A 15,399-nucleotide genomic window follows, 5' to 3' on the forward strand; every position below is an offset into this window, starting at 1 on the left:
AACAAGAAAGGTCTCAAATACACAACCTAACCCTACACCTAAGGAGCTGGAGAAAGAACAGCAAATAAAGCGTAAACCCAGCAGGAGAAGAGAAGTAATAAAGATCAGAGCAGAAATCAATGAAATAGAAACTAAAAGAACAGTAGAACAGATCCATGAAACTAGGAGCTGGTTCTTTGAAAGAATTAACAAGATTGATAAACCCCTGGCCAGACTTATCAAAAAGAAAGAGAAATGACCCAAACAAACAAAACCATGAATGAAAGAGGAGAGATCACAACCAACACCAAAGAAATACAAACAATTATAAGAACATATTATGAGCAACTCTATGCCAGCAAATTAGATAATCTGGAAGAAATGGATGCATTCCTAGAGATGTATCAACTACCAAAACTGAACCAGGAAGAAATAGAAAACCTGAACAGACCTATAAGCACTAAGGAAATTGAAGCAGTCATCAAAAATCTCCCAACAAACACAAGCCCAGGGCCAGATGGCTTCCCAAGGGAATTCTGCCAAACATTTAAAGAAGAATTAATACCTATCCTTCTGAAACTGTTCCAAAAAATAGAAATGGAAGGAAAACTTCCAAACTCGTTTTATGAGGCCACCATTAACCTTGAGCCCCAAACCAGACAAAGACACCATCAAAAAGGAGAATTACAGACCAATATCCTTGATGAACATGGATGCAAAAATTCTTCCCAAAGTACTAGCCAGTAGGATCCAACAGTACATTAAAAAGATTATTCACCACGACCAAGTGGGATTTATCCCTGGGCTACAAGGTTGGTTCAACGTCCACAAATCAATCAATGTCATACAATACATTAATAAAAGAAAGAACAAAAACCATATGATCCTCTCAATAGATGCAGAAAAAGCATCTGACAAAGTACAGCATCTTTTCTTGAACAAAACTCTTCAGAGTATAGGGGTAGAGGGTACATACCTCAATATCATAAAAGCCATCTATGAAAAGCCCACAGTGAATATCATTCTCAATGGGGAAAAACTGAGAGCTTTCCCCCTAAGGTCAGGAACATGGCAGGGATATCCGCTATCACCACTGCTATTCAACGTAGTATTAGATGTCCTAGCCACAGCAATCAGACAACAAAAAGAAATCAAAGGCATCCAAATCGGCAAAGAAGAACTCAAACTCTCACTGTTTGCAGATGATATGATACTTTATGTGGAAAACCCAAAAGACTCCACCCCAAAACTGCTAGAACTCATACAGGAATTCAGGAAAGTGGCAGGATATAAAATCAATGCACAGAAATCAGTGGCATTCCTATACACCAACAACAAGACAGAAGAAAGAGAAATTAAGGAGTCGATCCCATTTACAATTGCACCCAAAACCATAAGATACCTAGGAATAAATCTAACCAAAGAGGCAAGGAATCTGTAGTCAGAAAACTATAGAATACTTATCAAAGAAATTGAGGAAGACACAAAGAAATGGAAAAACGTTCCATGCTCATGGATTGGAAGAACAAATATTGTGAAGATGTCAATGCTACCTAGAGCAATCTACACATTCAATGCAATCCCCATCAAAATTCCATCAACTTTTTTCAAAGAAATGGATCATATAATCCTAAAATTTGTATGGAACCAGAAAAGACACCAAAGAGCCAGAGGGATGTTGAAAAAGAAAAGCAAAGCTGGTGGCATCAGAATTCTGGACTTCAAGCCCTATTACAAAGCTGTCATCATCAAGACAGTATGGTACTGGCACAAAAACAGGCACATAGATCAATGGAACAGAATAGAGAACCCAGAAATGGACCCTCAACTCTACGGTCAACTCATCTTTGACAAAGCAGGAAAGAATGTCCAATGGAAAAAAGACAGTCTCTTCAACAAATGGTGTTGGGAAAATTGGACAGCCACATGCAGAAGAATGAAACTGGACCATTTCCTTACACCACACACAAAAGTAGACTCAAAATGGTTGAAAGACCTCAATGTGAGACATGAGTCCATCAAAATCCTAAAGGAGATCACAGGCAGCAACCTCTTCGACCTCTGCCGCAGGAACTTCTTCTAAGGAACATCGCCTAAGGCAAGGGAAGTAAGGGCAAAAATGAACCATGGGACCTCATCAAGGTAAAAAGCTTTTGCACAGCAAAAGAAACAGTCCACAAAACCAAAAGACAACTGACAGAATGGGAGAAGATATTTGCAAATGATATATCAGATAAAGGGCTAGTATCCAAAATCTATGAAGAACTTCTTAAACTCAACACCCAAAGAACAAATGATCCAATCGAGAAATGGGCAGAGGACATGAACAGACATTTTTCCAAAGAAGACATCCAAATGGCCAACAGACACATGAAAAAGTGCTCAACATCACTGGGCATCAGGGAAATCCAAATCAAAACCTCAGTGAGATACCACCTCACACCAGTCAGAATGGCTAAAATTAACAAGTCAGAAAACAACAGTTGTTGGCAGGGATGCGGAGAAAGGGGGACCCTCCTACACTGTTGGTGGGAATGCAAGCTGGTGCAGCCACTCTGGAAAACAGTATAGAGGTTCTTCAAAAAGTTGAAAATAGAGCTACCATACGATCCAGCAATTGCACTACTGGGTATTTACCCCAAAGATACAAAGGTAGGGATCTGAAGGGGTGCGTGCACCCCGATGTTTATAGCAGTAATGTCCACAGTAGCCAAACTGTGGAAGGAGCCCAGATGTCCATTGACAGATGAATGGATAAAGAAGATGTGGTATATGTTTACAATGGAATATTATGCAGCCATCAAAATGAATGAAATCTTGCCATTTGCAACAACGTGGATGGAACTGGAGAGTGTTATGCCAAGTGAAATAAGTCAATCAGAGAAAGACATGTATCATATGACCTTACTGATATGAGGAATTCTTAATCTCAGGAAACAAACTGAGGGTTGCTGGAGTGTTAGGGGGTGGGAGAGATGAGGTGTCTGGGTGATAGACATTGGGGAGGGTATGTGCTATGGTGAGCGCTGTGAATTGTGCAAAACTGTCGAATCACAGATCTGTACCTCTGAAGCAAATAATACGTTATATGTTAAAAAGAAGAAGAAGAAGAAGAAGAAGAAGAAGAAGAAGAAGAAGAAGAAGAAGAAGAAGAAGAAGAAGAAGATAGCAGGAGGGGAAGAATGAAGTGGGGGGAAATCAGAGCGGGAGATGAACCATGAGAGACGATGGACTCTGAAAAACAAACTGAGGTTTCTAGAGGGGAGGGAGGTGGGAGGATGGGTTAGCCTAGTGATTGGTATTAAAAAGGGCACGTTCTGCATGGAGCACCGGGTGTTATATGCAAATATTGAATCATGGACCACTACATCAAAAACTAATGTTGTAATGTATGGTGATTAACATAACATAATAAAAAAAATAAAGATCACAAAAAAAAAAAAGGAACTAAGGATATTAGAAAATGTTAGACATGATAACTGGAGGAAGGAAAAGAAGGACAAGGATTGGCTGAAGAACAGCATGGTGTATAGTTTATTACAATGCTCACAAGCCAACCCTATGCTAAATTTATCTAATCTGTGCAAAAGCAGTATTTTCTGAAATAAGTATGATTATTCCCATTTACAGATGAGAGAACTGGAGGTCCAGAGAAGTTAAGTAATTTTCTCAAGATTGTGCAGTTAGTGGCAAAGTCTTAATTAAAATCTAATATTTCTAGCTCCAGGGATCAAGTTTTTAGCATTACAGTGGAAAAGATATATTCAATCATTTAAAAAAATCCTAAATCAAGGCACATTAATTGAGAATTTGCAATCATGTATTTGTTAGTCATCAAATTGGCCTAAGACCTTCTCTGCAAGAATGTATGAAAGGTAATGGGGACATTTCAAAGTGGAGAGAAAAGAGTTTATATCAGATATTTTTAAAAGGTCATTTTTCCTCAACCCTATCCCTTCTTATCTCCCCCAGAAACTTGTACCTTAATCTCTCGTCCCCAAGGACACCTTCCTTAGGCAACCTGGCTTTAGCAAAGTCTGTCTTATACCACATCATTCTCTTTCAATTCTGCTACAGGCTTCATTCTCTCACTGACTTGCTTTAATCTCCTTATTTCTGGGAGTGGTATTGAAAACTCTAGCATATCAAATTCTTCCTCTCTTCACACTATTTGGGAATTGTGGAGAAGGCGTGTGTACGGAGGGAAACCTCCATTGGAAAAATGAGTGAATATTTCAAGTAGAAGTTTTGATTTTAGTGAAAAGGTAGATTTTTGTAGAAAAGTTGAGTTTATTCACAGTAGAACAAAGGATAGGCCAAGAAATCACACCAAACTCTATGGGAAACATGGCCCTACATACTGACACATTCACCCTTTGAGTAGAAATCAGGGAAATCAGAGTTGAAGAAGATAGAGTCTGCAATTAGAGGGGAGTATATATTAACTGTGGGTCACACACTAGGGGAATAGATAAGAGGAGTAGACAGAGATTCCAGAGAGCTGGAATATTTACACGTTAGCAACATTTCCTTAATTCCCACCAAGCAGCTAGATTCTGTAGCTCTAATATGGGGAAACTGAAGAAACAGAACCATGGACAAAGCCAGGATTGCAAGACACTAAGAATGTGTATAGTTGAAAACCATTAATTTATATGTTATATATTTTCTTGTTATATAGAATTATAATTTTCTTTTTTTTTTAGTATTTATTTATTTGACAGAGAGAGAGAGTGCGAGAGCAGGAACACAAGTAGGGGGAGTGGGAGAGGGAGAAGCAGACTCCCGCCAAGCAGGGAGCCTGATGAGGGGCTCGATCCCGGGACCCTGGGATCATGACCCAAGCCGAAGGCAGACACTTAACAACTGAGCCACCCAGGCACCCCTAGAATTATAATTTTCTTAATACTACTTAATGTTCATATTTTTCAACCACATATCTTTCTTCTCCCATCTTCTCTATTCATCAGTTTGTTTGCTTTATTGAATGGAACCCATAGCTTAGTGTCTACTTCAAGTTTAATGTTCTAAGGCTTCCACTTAAGAGTAAGAGACAATAAGGGCTGAATTTGGCTGTCCCTACCCCCAAATTAAAGCAATGGCAGTGATCGGTCCTTTCTTTGTAATGGCAATTTTTAGGGAATAATTTGAATATGCTTCAGAAGCACTTACCTTCTTAGGTATGTGAAGATTCTCCTTGAAATCCTGTTTTAGCTATTCAATCTCCTCAATATATTTTACTCCTCTAAATAGAATGCAATGGTAGATTTTACATTAGCCCTTCATATTCCAAGCATAAGTTATCCAAAGAATACTTTTTAATACACAAGGAAAAACATAGCAAAATTAAATAGCAAATTCACTACTTTTTATGGCAAACAGATTAAATGTGCAGAAAATATGCAAAGGCGTAGTGTTTGCAATGTGTTAGCAAATTAAAAATAATTTCAAGAAAGAGAAAAGCCAAAGGACAAACATTAGTACAATTTTCAAAGGCTATGTAAAAATGATTTCAGTATTGGGAAAAAAAATAGGTGGAGACAATGGTAAATATGGGAGAAAAATGCATATTTTTCAACAACTGTCTTCCCAGAGTCACAGGATAAAAATTCAATTTTGAACCAACCATGTTCAAGTTTTCCAAAGAGTATGTTTCTTTACATCTGTATTTTGCCATAACAAAGAACACCTTAACATTGCACAAACCCAAAGTATAACTTTGCTACAACATAGATCCTTAATTTACAATTTTATTAATTGAAACTGAAGCAGATTTACTCAGGCTAATGTTATAAACCATTCCCTAGAGCAAGAACCTGCCTGTGAAATTTGTTTCATTTCCTGTCTATCTACATATTTCCTTTAGGATTAAAGAGATTCTAATGATTTATTTTTATTTTTACATTGTTTATTCTACTGGTGTTAGATGCACATTGTTGCTTTGCTTGCAATTTCTGTGGTGGTTGGTAACACTCAAGCAATCTGAGTCCATCACTGTAATCATTCTTCCTGAAGAAGTCATTGTGATTTTCCATGTTGCTCAGTTATAACCTGCAAAAAAAATAGGACTAAAGTAAATAGAACAATATTAAACTGCAATTTCATTATGAATTTATTATATCTCCTTTTCCTGAAATGTGTAATGCAAGGAAAAACAATATCGTGATGTCATTTTTTTTTTTCCTATTGAATTAATGGGTGGGTTTTAGATTTTGAAAGGAATTGGGAAGAAATGAAGGAGAGTGGAAGTTTTAAGAAATGCTTGGTACTGGAATAATAGAGAACTGGGTGAAATTGACAAATCATCAAAGTGCCACTGGAACGTTATTGTGAATCCAGAAATGCCGGAAAAAGAAATATAATTTCGTTGAATCTAAACCATAAGCCACATGAGGCATAAGTCAATTTTGTTTATTGAGCCACCTAGTACAGAATGTGTTATTAAGGAAGTACTTGGTAAAGACTGAATTAAATCCTCCTCTCTAGCTAAGGCCCACAGAACTTGATTATAATTTGCCTTCAGTTCTCATTCTTAATATTGGGATTCCTTAGACTCTCACCTAAGCCTTACACTGTGCTAGTGACACACACTCCAATTCCCATGCTTTTTGATACTATATCTATGATAATGATTCCCAATATGTATTTCCAGACCTGACTTTTCCTCTGAACTACTGATTACTACATCCAACTCCCTACTTAACATTTGTACCCACATAACTAAGAAACACTTCAGCCTAATATGGCTAAAATAGAATCATCACAGCTGATACACACATCTGATTCAACCTGTATTCTCCACCAGTCTTGTCCCTCACAGTGAATACCAACATCCACTCAGTTACTAAAATTCTAACCAGCAACCATCCTTTATCTCTTTCTTTTACTCACGACCCACATTAGTAAATTCTGTTGGTTTTACCTCTGAAATGTATCCTAGATTAACCTAGATCTATCCAATTTTCTAGCTCGCCAAATGTACTTTAGTCTAAATCACCACAAGTTCTTTCCTGAGAAGTTTCAGAACTGATCTCTCAGTTTTTACTGATGCCTCTGCTTTCCATTTTCCGGAGTAGCCATAGGCATGTTTCAAACAAAATCAGATGTCATTACAGCTTAAAACTCTCCAGTGACTTCCCATTGCCCTCAGAATGTAATCTAACTTCTTAGCAATGGCCACCATACAGTGTGTGATATGCCCCCTCCCCAACTTTCTAATGTGTCTTTTGCCACTCTTTCCTGCTCACTAGATTCCAGTTACAATGGCCTTCTTTGTTGCTTGAATATAAGTTCACACAGGGCCATATGTTCTCAGTATCCCTTTACATAAACATTTTATCCTCTTATCTTTCGTGGCTGTCTTGTTCTGAGTTATTAGGCCCGACTGTCCAAAAATATTCCTCCTCTGAGCCACATCACTTACTTCATTTTCTTCATTTTACTAATTGTCTGAAATCATTTTTTATTTGTCTATTTGTTACTATATTATCATATTTTATACATTATTAATATTACTATATTACATTATTTTTATACAGTGATTTTTTTTTTAGATTTACCTATATGAATCAGTGTCTTTACTTACCATTCTTTCTTACATCTTTTTCTTTCTGAATGCAGTTTACTTCTTCCTAAATTATATCTTTTAGATTTCCCTCAGTAAAGGATGTAGTAGAAACTAATAATTTTTTTTTTGTCTGAAAACATCTCTTTTAACCTTCATTAATAAATTAGTGTATAGACTGGTGAAGGATGCTATAATACTTATTTTTACTTAGAACTGTTGAGATATGATTTTTCTATTTTACATGTTCTAGTATTCTTGTTGAAAAGTTTGCTGTAAACCTAATCTGCTTCTGTTTAAATACCTACTTTATCTCCTAGCTATTTTTAAATTTGTGTTTATGCTTGTTTGTGAGGTAGATTTAGTTGAGTTTATCTTGAGATTCATTTAGCTTCCTGAAGAGATAGATAGATAAATAAGTAGACCAATATAAACAGATTTATATAAATATACAGATACATATCACAAGTTATATATATATTAATATCACAATTCTTTGAACATTTTTATATATTACTCTTTTTTTAAAAGATTTTACTTATTTATTTGACACACAGAGAGAGAGAGAGCAAGGGCAGGAACACAAGCAGGGGGAGCGGGAGAGGGAGAAGCAGGCTTCCTGCCGAGCAGGGAGCCCCATGCGGGGCTCGATCCCAGGACCCTGGGATCATGACCTGAGCAGAAGGCAGACGCTTAATGACTGAGCCACCCAGGCACCCCTATATATTACTCTTTTAAGTGTACCTCTGCTCATTGTCTTTCTGGCTCCTATTTGACAAATGTTGGATCATCTCAGCCATTTTTTTTTTTTTTTTTTATGTCTCATAAACTCTTTCTTATCACATTTTTTTCCCCTTTTTGTTTCTCTGGTAATGTTATGGACAATTTATTCAGCTCTGATTTCCTGTTAGTTATTTCTTAGCTATATTTAATATATCTGTTTACTAGTTTTAATGATTATATTTTTGTTTGTAAAATTATATTTGGCATTCATTGAAAATGGTCTTGTTCTTTTGATAACATCTTATTTATTTCATATATTTTCTCTCCATCTTTCATTTTTAATTATTTTAAGTTAATTATTTTATAATCTATGTTTAGTAATCCCATTAGCTGAATCCCAATATCTGGTGTTCCTAATCTTGCTCTTTGATCTTTCTGTTGACTCTCACTTAAAATTTACTCATTTGTTTGATAATTATGGATTTGAACTCCTGCTTACCAGGGTTTTATATTCATAATCCCTAAATCCTTTGTTGGGGGTGTGCCCTTCCAGAGAATTTTGGAGACTGAATGCACAAGCAACCAACCCAGAAATAATTTTTTGTTAAATCCTCTCTGTGGAATTTCTCTGTTCTTATCAAAAGTTTAAATTCAACCCCCATACCCGTTAAGAGATTTTCATGTGAGGCTTTTCAATCTCTTGTTCTTGAAATCCCAAGGCTCTTGGCAGAGATTCATAAATGTCCTAGAGAACCAAAAGATCGGTGACTCCATATTAGTCATTTCCACTTTTTTCCTCATTTTGGTCACTAAAGATTTCCTTAATATATTTCTCTGAATTATGTTTGTCTAATGTTTATCCTAATAATGTTTGACCTAATGTTTATCCTTTCTTTTTTTACACATACACACACTCGCAAGACTATTCTGGATTTTGACTCAGGGGCCATTTATGGAATATATGTCATGAGGCTTAGTCATACCAATTCCCTTTCATTCTTAGTTTCTTTCTCTGTTACCACTCATCTCCTGCCACTTCAGCTCAAGTCCTGGATTTGCTCATGACTGATATGAGAAATGAGGACTGGAGTTTTTGTATAAAGAAAAGGAAATGCCAAAAGAAAGAAATCTGATAAAATTAGAAAAGAGGAGAACCCCTCTGACCATTTTTACATATACCTATATCTGTATGCATGTGTGTGTGCTTGTCAGAGAAATGATACACCTGATATGTATGCATTATATATGAATTTATGTATTTCAGTGATATTATTGGAACTCAAGAATTTCATTGCTAAAATAATTTTCTATGCCCAGAGTAGGTACCTATTTGCATTTGTTTTCATAATTATTTCTATAATTGGTTCTACAAGTAAATTCAGAAATAGCTGGCTTACTCTTACCACCTGCTTAGTACAGATATACAGAGAAGGCAATAATACATATTTAATTTATTCTTCTTGTTTTCTAACAAATTGTATAATCACAATATTGGAATGATAGCCCACTTAGTATTCTGTTCCTGCATTCAAACACCCGGGTTCTTTCATAGAAAATAAATGCTCTTTATGAGAATTAAATGGTCAAATATAGAGAGGTAGATGGCTAATTGTAAGTGTTATTTGAATAAATTTGCATATGAACAGACCTAAAAAACTTACTTTAAGAAAAAAAATTTGTAGGCGCATGTGCTATCCGTAAATTATTTTATTTTAGATGACTCCTTTTCTATACTCATGCCAGCATCTCTGGAATCAAAACAAAAGTTCCAAAGTTTTTGATAAGGTCTTCTTTCTTGTGGAAGGATTTCCATATTTTGTAGATAGCATTCTCAAGTTCTGATCAAAATGCAGAAGAAAGGGAATGGAAAACATATTTAGCAAGGAAAGAAAGAAAGAAGGAAGGAAGGAAGGAAGGAAGGAAGGAAGGAAGGAAGGAAGGAAGGAAGGAAGAAAAGAAAGAGAAAGGAAAGAGAAAGAAAGAAAGAAAGAAAGAAAGAAAGAAAGAAAGAAAGAAAGAAGAAAGAAAGAATAGAAAATTTGGATTAATAAAGATGGTGAATTAGATGAACGTGTTAAAAATTCTAGATCATTAAAATATTTTGTGTTACTAGAACTAGAGGTTTTGACTGATCTTATTCTTTGACAATTCCAGTCACATGGAAGAAAATCCCCACTTAAATGTCCCTAGGACAGATATTGATTAAAACATATTCTGCTTCACATTTCTTTCTCATGGGATTTTCTTTGTTAAATTTTGGACTACCATGGGATCATTGCTCTCAGAAAGCCATGGATCCCTGAAGTCCCTAGCCCAGCTATGTTTGCATTACCTCTGACATAGAAATTCAAAGCAACAATAAATTCAGGGGTGCTTACCACTGATTTTTTTTTCAGTTTCCTTATTTACTAGTGTCATCCTCAATAAATCAGTATGTAGAGTATACACTCTATTTTTTTTAAAGAAGTTCAAAGTAATATAGATGATTTTCAGGTATTAATAATTATACCTAAAACTCAATGATTCATTTGTATTAATATTTATGAAGGTGCTTTCATAATGGTAACTGATTACTCTTGTTAAAACATTTTGGGAATTTTAACCCTTGTTAAGGAAAGTGCCCACCAATGACCAGGTTGTAGACTCACACTATCAACATATATTAAATTAGTAGTATTATTTTACTTTAACAACTTCCCAGAGTTACACCACACACACACACACACACACACACACAGACACACACACACGTTTTATTTTTCTTTATTGTGTGCTATACCCATATTCTTTTTATGAGAATTATAGAACGTTAGAATGAAAAATACATAATCAAAGAAGCTGCAGGTTGAAATATCATATTCTAGGATTAGGTACAAAGAATCTAATAAAGTTCTCCCTCTCACCAAATTAAGAAACATTGCTATTTTAAATATTCATATAAATCTTTAAATCTATTATTTAAAATTTTGTTATTCAAGAATACTTCCTCTTGATATTTAATATATTATGTGAAGATAGTACTAAAGTCTTTTAAAAAATGGATGAAGAGATAACCAATTTATAGTCATCTAGGGAAAAAAATTGGTATGAGTAATTGCACAAAATTGTTTAACTTTTTGTAGCTTAAAGTAATTGTGGGCCCAGAAGGAGAATGAAGAATAAGACATTGTAAGTGTGGAAAGCACTTGCATGTTTTATATAAGCAGAGTCTGCTCTGGCATAGTTAACTTGGCCAGGAGTATAAAATTACAAACAAGGCAAAGCCATCTTTTCATTCTCCATAAAAAGATAGATTCTCTTTCCTAAGATGATGCTACTAATTTCAGGCTTGTTGCTGGGGTGATCGTGTTAATGGCTCAAGGCAAATCTGTCACTGTTCCTCAAAACACTAATTTCAAACATATGCTGTGCTAATAGAGGGCCAGAAAGTATTATCACCTTTCCATATAAAATTCAAGCTTGCAAAAAAATGAGTTTTTATTTTTTAAATGTTTTTTTAATCTTAAAGTAAAATAAAATAAAATGTATTCCCATATGTTACAAAAAAGTGTCTTAAAGAACTTGCCTAATAAGTCATTTATCAATAGAGGAAATTTTCTTTAATTTCGATTCTTTATTTTTTTATGAAACTAAAGGTTTCATTCATAATGGATATTACGACTCTTTTAAAATTCAAATTTCGTTACCAAAAACTGGTGCGATACAATAATACTTTTCTCTTAAAGGATGACAGATGAACCTAAGAAAAATGTATGCAACATGTTATCTCTGTATTAAATACATCGCTCCCTTTAGCTTAAGCATCATCCTCTGGACATCTCCCATGCCAAAGGCATAGCAGGAAGTCTTCTGAGCAGGCAAAAGTGAACAGGGTCAAGGCATAAATGCCCATCTATAATATAAGAGAGAATCTATTGAGTATTATAGTAGAAGTACAAAATATATTAGGAACATCTAGAAAAAGCAGAGTAATTCCTTCACTGGGTGTCAAGACAAACTGAACTGAGAAGTTAGTTGAGGTAGCCCTAAAGAATGCGTAGAAAAAATATGAAGGTGAAGAAAAAGGGGTGAACCAAAGTTTGTTTAAAAAGAAAAAAAAAAGAATGTGTTTAAGATACGACTTGAGTATAGGGCACAGGGGAAAACAGTGGGAGATAAACTTGAAAGGTAGAATGAGGACTCACTAGATATATATGGGGGAGGGTCTTACAAAGGTAGAACAGGAGCAGTTGACTGAAGCTGTTGAACATTAAGCTAAATACCTCAGCTTTTATTGTACAAACAATAGAGTGAACTTTTTTTTTTTAATCTCAGCAAGGTGATTTATATGTCATCATCAGGGCTATGTATTAGGATAAGATTTTATGATTAATGTTCATGCCCCTACAAAAGCCGTATTATACAGGATTATCTGTACTTTGAAACTTGAACATCAGAATAAAATATGGTTACAAAATATACATTTGCCAGTTTGCATATACAAAAGGTTTTCAAAAACAACCAGCTATCTAATTTGGATCTAAAATGGTGGGGATGAAACACTTTCATATGAAATAACTAAATGATTGAGATCAAATTATGTATCTTTATTGCTTATTTAATTTTACTTCTGTAGATAAATTCACAATATGTGTTTGAAAACAATTTGAAAGTCTTTGGTAGTTTTTATGATTGCAATATCAAAATATATTTTTGTTGTTTCAGATGATGGTGCCTGTCAATTAACTGAATAACTGTGGTAAGTTGGTTTTTCTCTTCTCAAATCTGCATAGAGTGTTTTTATTTCTGATATTCAAAAGGATTTTGTTGCCTATGAAACCTATAAAAACATTAACACTTAAATGGATTGAAAGCCAAACATGCCCTGAAGTAGGCTATATTTTTTTTCCCAGGGAATTAACCTTTCCCTTTTTACTTCTGAACTGAGCCAAGATTGGAAAACAGAAAGTGTACATGTACACCCAGAGTGTAGGAGGGGCACTGTTATCCAAATGTTTTCCATTAAATATGCACCATCTCTTTACCCGGGAATGACCCTGAGAAAACACCCAAATGTTCACAACACCAAAGGCAGCAAAATGTCTTTTAAAGAAATATTAAAAAAAAAAAGTAATTTAAAGCTATATAGAAGTTTGGTAAGAAGAAGCAGTTGTTTCTTTCTTCTCTCCTCTTATTTCATAGAGGCGTTAATGATCATGGCAATGATATACGCACAAGCTGACTTTCATGTGTTCAGTTTCATAGCTGATTAAATCTGACTTCGCTTTAGTTGAGTCATCATAATGGACAGCAGACATCAAATGACAGTTTTCTATCTTTGTTATGAATGTGCTTGTGGCTGCTTTCGTGGACTTCTATTGGGTAATATTCTATGTAGGGGAATCAAACATTATTAAATGTTTTGGAAAATAATGTTGATGATAATAATGACATATATGTGGCAATAGTGTGCCCTCAAAAGGAAGGAAGGAGGAAAAAGTTGAAGGAGATTTTCTCTCACAATTTGTTAGGCATTTTAGGGTGTTTTTCTTCTTTTTCAATTAAAAGTAGAAATTTAGTTTTCAACCAGATTATGTCAATGAAGGTGTTTGTTTTCACAGATGCTTCACATATTCAAACTCCCAATCAAAATCTCTCAATCAGCTTATTATTAGTTACTGTGTAAGTAGTTATGAAGAATATTGTATAGGGTTTATGATGATAGTGAAACACCCGACACTTACTGGCATAAATAATTACTTTCTTTCTCTATTATTATTATGAGAAGTTAAATCAGAAAAATGATTTATGTGTCTTAACTTACATAATTGCTTTGGATTATTATGATTGATTATTCATTGAAAACTAAGATGAGTGGGGGTAGTTTGTATCAATCTCATTCATTTCTGGAGAAGTTGGTACCCTTTTACATTCTATCTTGGGAAAGCAAACAACATATTTCTGTGCTTTTACAATACTGGGGAACTGATATTTTCATGGACTATATTCTCATTGTCATATTTATGAGGAGAAGACATTGCATTATTATCTATTTTATTCCTTAAGAGTTTAAGAGTTTAGAGTAGGTAGAGAGAACATGTCATTACTTTGCTCTCTTATTCAACTGTAATAAAGAAAAAGTTCTGAAAAAGTGCATTTGTTTAGCATAGCGTCCTGCCTCTATGCATGGACTAGACTTCTTGGCAAAACGAGAGATGGCCAGAGATGGAAGTATTTAGAGGAGAATAACACAAAGTTTGGAGGTACGTGAAAAGTTTATCAAGAGTTTGGATAAGGAAGAGGAATGGATGACTTAGATGTGATTTAGGGAAGGACAAATGTTGGAGAAAAAAACATTGTGAGTCTTACTGTATATTATATTAATGCTTCTCAAACTTTAATATGCTCGTGAATCCACGAGCTATCTTGTTAAAATGCAGACTCTAATTTAGTAGGTCAAGAGCCTGCATTTCTGTCAGCTCCCAGGTGATGTCAAAGCTACAAGTTCAAGGGCCACACTGTGAATAGCAAGATATTATATAAATAACTCATTCACTTTGCCTCCTATTCAAGGAATTTCAAATAATACATTACTTCCCAAGCATTTGACTTGAAATTGATTTTTTGTGCTTTTACTTCACTGTGTAAAGATCAATCTTAAGATTAGAAAAAAAATGCCATGTTTTAGTTAAGCCACATACATAAAACAAAATAAAAACAAAACAGCAAAAAAACTGGGTCTTGCTAACTCCTAAGGTCTGCTTTCTCCTCATTAATTAATTATAAGGGTAAACTGTGAGGATCAGAAAAAGTCAATCTGTTTGAGTCAAATAATAAAAGAAAAATAATAATTTTCAAGTGTATGAGATGTAAAATTTTACAGAAAATAAATGTATTTTTAATATTACAATCTATTCAAAGGCAATCATATCAGCACCTTGCAATAGTCAAAATATAAAAAGCAATAGTAGTCGCGGGGATTAGAGAGTTTTAACCATAATATAAGTAAACATTATCATTATTGCTATGCTTGAAAACACTTGACTTTTGTCTTCAAAATGTAGTAGGATGTCACTGGTTTTGTATACTGTTCCCATTGACATTATGAATGTTATCTACTTTAATCCAGCTGATTCAGGTTCTGAGGATATTAT

General features: G+C 34.7%; 1 protein-coding gene across 49 annotated transcripts in view; it reads left to right on the plus strand.

The window, feature by feature from the left end:
• PTPRD (protein tyrosine phosphatase receptor type D) overlaps positions 1–15,399 on the plus strand; it is a 2,332,398-nt gene that overhangs the window by 1,260,821 nt on the left and 1,056,178 nt on the right. For all 49 annotated transcript variants that reach the window (XM_032392357.1, XM_032392358.1, XM_032392356.1 and 46 more), the window contains one exon: positions 12,971–13,004. The gene's annotated coding sequence lies outside the window, so the exon portion shown is untranslated. The remainder of the gene's footprint in view (positions 1–12,970; positions 13,005–15,399) is intronic.

The sequence above is a fragment of the Phoca vitulina genome, unplaced genomic scaffold, assembly GCF_004348235.1.
Source record: "Phoca vitulina isolate PV1807 unplaced genomic scaffold, GSC_HSeal_1.0 scaffold67, whole genome shotgun sequence".
Lineage (NCBI taxonomy): Eukaryota > Metazoa > Chordata > Mammalia > Carnivora > Phocidae > Phoca > Phoca vitulina.